Raw genomic sequence first — 6,000 nt, 5'->3', positions numbered from 1 at the left:
TTGCGTACCCCTCAAGGTCACTTTCTTCGGCGGAAGAAAAATATGCAGTGATAGAGCGTGAGGCTTTAGGATGTGCATGGGCATTGGAACATTTTTGTTCATTCATTTGGGGGAAAGAGGTTACTATTAAATGTAACCATAAGCCTCTTGTTAAAGTATTAACCAATGTAGGTATGGTCCATGTCTCATCTAGGCTAGCCTGCATTTTTTGAGATGTTAGATGTCATATATACGTACCAGGAAGAAAGAATGCAGTTGCAGATTTACTATTTTGCATGCCTATACAAATGTCTGAGAATCAAAATTATATACTTCAAGAAGCAAAGGTGGCTTTGGTGTGGGACAATGGGGGACAGGGTTGTAGTAAAAAAGAATGGGATGATGAATGTAAAAAAGATGAGCCGCTTACAAAGGTCAATGAATGTGTAAATAAAGTTTGGCAGTTGAAGAGTGAATTAGGGGAGTTAATACCTTTTTGCGAGGTGAGAAATGTGTTAACAAGTAAGGAGTTGAATGTGTTACGTGGAGAAAGGTTGGTTCCCCCAGAGGTTCTAAGAAACAGAATAATTTATTTATGTCATGAAGGACATTTAGGGATTGTAAAAACAAAGACTAGTGTCAAGAGTGTTTACTGGTGGCTAGAAGTGGATATAGAAGTGGAAAGAGAAGTGAGAGAATGTGGGACTTGTATGTCAGCTAATACAATGCTTAAAACATGGAGGCTCCCCATGAGTGATTTTGTTTGTCCTGACAGTCCATGGAAATGTGTTGCCGTGGACATTATGGGACCTGTGGGCAATTCAGGGAAATATATCATTACACTCATGGATATTTGTTCAAAGTGGCCAATTATTAAGATTATCAAGAAGTTGAACACTGAAACGGTTTTGAATTTTTTGGATGACATTTTCCTTAATGAGGGTACCCCAGCTGTTATTATAGGTGACAATGGAGTACAATTTTTTTCAGACAGGATGAAACAGTATTTGAGTGTGTGTGGGATTATTCACAGAACTACTTCATTGTTCAATCCCAGCGGTAATGGGATGGTAGAGCGGTTTAATAGAGTTTTAAAAGCTGCCATTCAACTTGCTTGCAGGGGTGATATTTTGTGGGAAGCACCAGTTTTAAAACAGTATGGTCGTACAGGGTCACTGTTAAGGGTAGGCGTAGTTCGCGAAGTAGAGCTACACGAAGCTACGCGAAGTGCACTTCGCACTACGCGAACTTCACGGAGCACTACGCGAGCTGCGTAGTAGCATGTTCGCACTGTGCAAGATGTGTTTTCAATGGATTGGTGTCAGTACAACGCGATGTATTACAACGCGTTCCGTTACAACGCGTTTTTTACATCGCAAATACCATTACAATGCATGCCATTACAACGCATGGCATTACATAGCAGATACTTTTACAACGCATGGCATTACATCGTAAGTATAGGTAAGTATATCTTTTTTAAAAAAAATGTAAGAAAGTTAATTAAATTAATTTAAAATAATAAAAATAATATAACATTTTTAAAACAGTAATTAATTTAATTATAGTAATTTAATTAATATTAAAATTGATATTAATTTAATATATTTAAAATAATATAATTAATGATATATAAAAAATTTATAAATAGAAAATAATATAATGTAATTAATAACAATAAATATAATTATAATTTAATTAAGTTATAAATAATACATAATATAATTATATTTAATAAAATTAAAAGAATTTAATTAATTAAACATTTTTAAATAATATAATTTAATTATAATCTTAATACAATTAAATTAATAATTGTAAATATAGTTATTTTAATTAAATTAAATAAAATTAATTTAATTAATTTAATTTATATAAAGTCGTAATACCCCTGTACCCCAAAAAACAAACCCAGCCCTAAAACCTAAAAACACCCCTGTACCCCAAAACCCAAACCCTGCCCTAAAACCTAAAAACACCCCTGTACCCCAAAACCCAAACCCTGCCCTAAAACCTAAAAACACCCCTGTACCCCAAAACCCAAACCCTGCCCTAAAACCTAAAAACACCCCTGTACCCCAAAACCCAAACCCAGCCCTAAAACCTAAAAACACCCCTGTACCCCAAAACCCAAACCCTGCCCTAAAACCTAAAAACACCCCTGTACCCCAAAACCCAAACCCTGCCCTAAAACCTAAAAACACCCCTGTACCCCAAAACCCAAACCCTGCCCTAAAACCTAAAAACACCCCTGTACCCCAAAACCCAAACCCTGCCCTAAAACCTAAAAACACCCCTGTACCCCTAAACCCAAACCCTGCCCTAAAACCTAAAAACACCCCTGTACCCCAAAACCCAAACCCTGCCCTAAAACCTAAAAACACCCCTGTACCCCAAAACCCAAACCCTGCCCTAAAACCTAAAAACACCCCTGTACCCCAAAACCCAAACCCTGCCCTAAAACCTAAAAACACCCCTGTACCCCAAAACTCAAACCCTGCCCTAAAACCTAAAAACACCCCTGTACCCCAAAACCCAAACCCTGCCCTAAAACCTAAAAACACCCCTGTGCCCCAAAACCCAAACACTGCCCTAAAACCTAAAAATACCCAAACACCCCAAAACATATACATCAGTACCCCAAAACATATACTCCTATACTCATACTTATTTAAAAAAATACTTAAATTAATATATTTAATTTATAATATTTAAAAACGAAATAAATATTTTTAAATAATTAATAATAATTAAATCAATTATAAAATATTAAATAAAATAAAAAAAAAAAATTAAATACTTACCAATACTTACGATGTAATGCCATGCGTTGTAATAGCATCTGCTATGTAATGCCATGCGTTGTAATGGCATGCATTGTAATGGTATTTGCGATGTAAAAAACGCGTTGTAACGGAACGCGTTGTAAAAGATGCGTTGTAGCGGTAACACACCGTTTTCAATGATTGCACAGTGCGGACAAGCATCCGGCACTGTGCAATCATTGAAAACGGCATCTTGCACAGTGCAAGCTGTAGTTTTTTGCTGCTCGAGTAGATTATTACTCGAGCTGCAGCTTTCTCAACGCGAACTGGTAGTTTCTCATTGAGAGCGGTCGCGAGCATGCGCAACCACTCACAATGAGAAACCTTACCTCCCCGCGTTGAGAATCTCGTCGGGATGTCATTTTGCTTGCTCGCGGTCGCGAACATGACGTTCAGGACCGCAAACAACCAAAAAATGAGCGTTGCACTACGCTACGTTGCACTACGCGTGTTCGCACTGTGCTACGTGCAGCTCGCGTAGTCCGAAGTTGCGCAAACTTCGCAAACTCCGCGAGCGTAGCGTAGTGCTTCGCCCAGGGTTAGTCACTGTTGTGGAAGCCACTAGATTTTCTCCTTTTGAATTATGAGGGGGAGGAAATGTATTGCGTCAACATGGCAAGTACAAAAAGTATTATGATAATAAGCATAGCACAAAAACCTTTTTTGTCAAAGTGGGACAATGGGTGTAAGTGGCTAAGGTGGATAGTAAGTTCCATGAACTACAACGTATAATTCAGGTAATGAAAACTTCAGTGAGGTTAGAGAATGGGAAGTGGTGGAATCTTAAAAGAATAACTTTGTGTGCACCTAGCAAAATAAATAGGGGCTGAGACGAGGGAGTATGATTGGAGCATGAGGTATAACTGGAAGAAGGTCAGTGGAGGGACGTGTGGAGGTAGAAACTGAGAAAATGGTAACCAATGGATACTCCAAGGAGTGTCTTGGTCAGAAGAGGGTTTTGGAAGAAATGGGAGTCAGACCAAAAAGGATCACAAGGCGTCATAAAGCGTTAAATGATTGCTACTGCAATTCAATTGGTGATAACATTTGATTCTCGGTGTATCTTTTATTTTTGTTTTGTATATTTGTTCTGACATTGTTGGGGTTGCCCGATTGATCAAAATGTATATGGTTCAAGTTATTTTTATGTTTTTGTAAGGGGAGAGGTGTGTAGTGTAGGGCAAATGTAGAATGTATTGATGTCATAAGAGCTAGATTGCCAGGCAATGTGGGGTGATGGTCAGGAAAAGAAGGTTGGAGTTGGTGCTCAAAGTAACCTGTGCTGTGCATCCTGCCTAGTCGAAATAAAGCTTAATTTACTTACTCCTGTGTGGTGTTTCACTACAGATGGGCTTAATATTGGCTGCAACATAAGAAAGACCACCCATTTTCAGAATCTCCGTACACAATAATGAGTTATTTTTTGGGAGATTAAAGATGTACTGAGAATGGCCACCACGACAAGCCAGTTGCATTGTTGATTTTGGAGCCTGGCACAGCATTGCGTATAAGTGACAGTTGCTAACATTTATGCTCACCTAGTTATACTCAAAATGCTTGTTAAATATTATTATATTAGCTGCACTGCTGTGCTTGATGTTCCATTGGGGAAGGCAGTGTTAAATTAAGGGGCTTGCAGTACTGGCTGCACCTAAGGTGTGTATGCAGCTGCTTGTAGAGAAACTTAGTGATCACCAAAGGCTTCTTAATTGAACAAGCATTGACAATGCCAATAGGTCTGGCTTTAATGAACCAGTGCATATAGACAAAGGCGTTTGCAAATGCTGTTTACATGAGTTGCATGCACAAACATTGTTATTTACACTACAACCTGTCCTTTTGGCTTTGCCAATGCTTGGAATAAACAGAAATTGCATTTCAATACAATCACTTCCTTGAAGGCAGAATGATACACCAAATAGCCAATAGCGTGAGGTGAGAGGGTAATGCTTCTCTGGGAGGAGCCACAGAATACGCCATCTATCTTTTAAAGAATTGGTAAAATATGTCTTGCAGGCATCAGCACTGTTCAGCTAGACCTAAAAAGTGGTAAATAATGCCAGCTTTAGGACATACCAGGAAGTGATGCCCACACTTTAGAAAACGTTTTCATGGATACCTAGGAGCATGAAAGGTAATGCAGTCATAACTTTGGTAAGCTGTTGTCTAGTCATCCTGTTTAAGGTATTATTCACATCAGTACGAGGACACCATGCTCGTGTAGTTGGACTAAGTCTGTACTGAAGAAGTGTTTCTGGTAATAATAATAAGAAAGATTAGATGACCAAGATGGTTACAGAGGAAACATTTACTAACACTGTGATGAATTAATTTAACGACCTTTTCAAGTAAATCAATGTAAACTGCCTGTTTAACTCTGAGGTCAGCAATACATCAGTGGCTGAACTGACAGCCATTGTTCAGATACTCACTGCAGAAGACAGCGAGGTCAAAATTCAAGAGACGTTTGTTTGCTATAAAATCTTGTAAAAGGAAGGAAACATGTAGAACTATACATGCCAGTTCAAGAGGAGCATTTATTGCTAGTAAAATGGAGTCAGCTCAGTTATTTACCGTTTCTGCAACTCAAAAACAGAAATAAATATAGGAGGCCTGGATGGCCATGGATTATCTGAACACAGGACGGGAGTTCAAATAGTTCTGGAGATTAGAAGGATCACTTAATGGAGGTTTCAAAGACATTGAGAATGAGGTAATCTACCACAGGATCTTGATACATTTCTTTTAAATTAGAGAGGGAAACCGCAAAAGATGAGACGGGAATGTCCCTTGCATGATTAAGAGAGGGTACCCCTGCCACGTGTTACCTAAGGAGCAGGCCTCTGGTGGTTTTTAATATTGTTTTCGTTGTGCCTAGGTGCACACACAATCATGCATGAGGGCTCATTAAATCATGGATTGAAACCCATAGTAGGGCTCTTTGCCCCAGAGTACATTACAATACGCACCCATCTTAATCTAATGTGACTACTGTCAGCTCACCAGGCTGTAGTGGACTGCAGTTGAGGCTGCAAAGGGTTAATATGGCAAGATAGGCCCTTCGACCTGAAACCCTACATATTTACCATTTATGGAAAATGCCATTACCCCAGGTTGAGGTATTTCCCATGTTTTATTAATACGTCCCATTTCGAGTTTTTAAAAGAAAGATGGAGCATAGAATGCAGAAAAAATG

This window comes from Lissotriton vulgaris, unplaced genomic scaffold (genome assembly GCF_964263255.1).
Source record: "Lissotriton vulgaris unplaced genomic scaffold, aLisVul1.2 SCAFFOLD_1264, whole genome shotgun sequence".
Classification (NCBI taxonomy): domain Eukaryota; kingdom Metazoa; phylum Chordata; class Amphibia; order Caudata; family Salamandridae; genus Lissotriton; species Lissotriton vulgaris.
The sequence above is the reverse complement of the archived record's forward strand: the minus strand, read 5'-3'. Positions refer to the sequence as shown.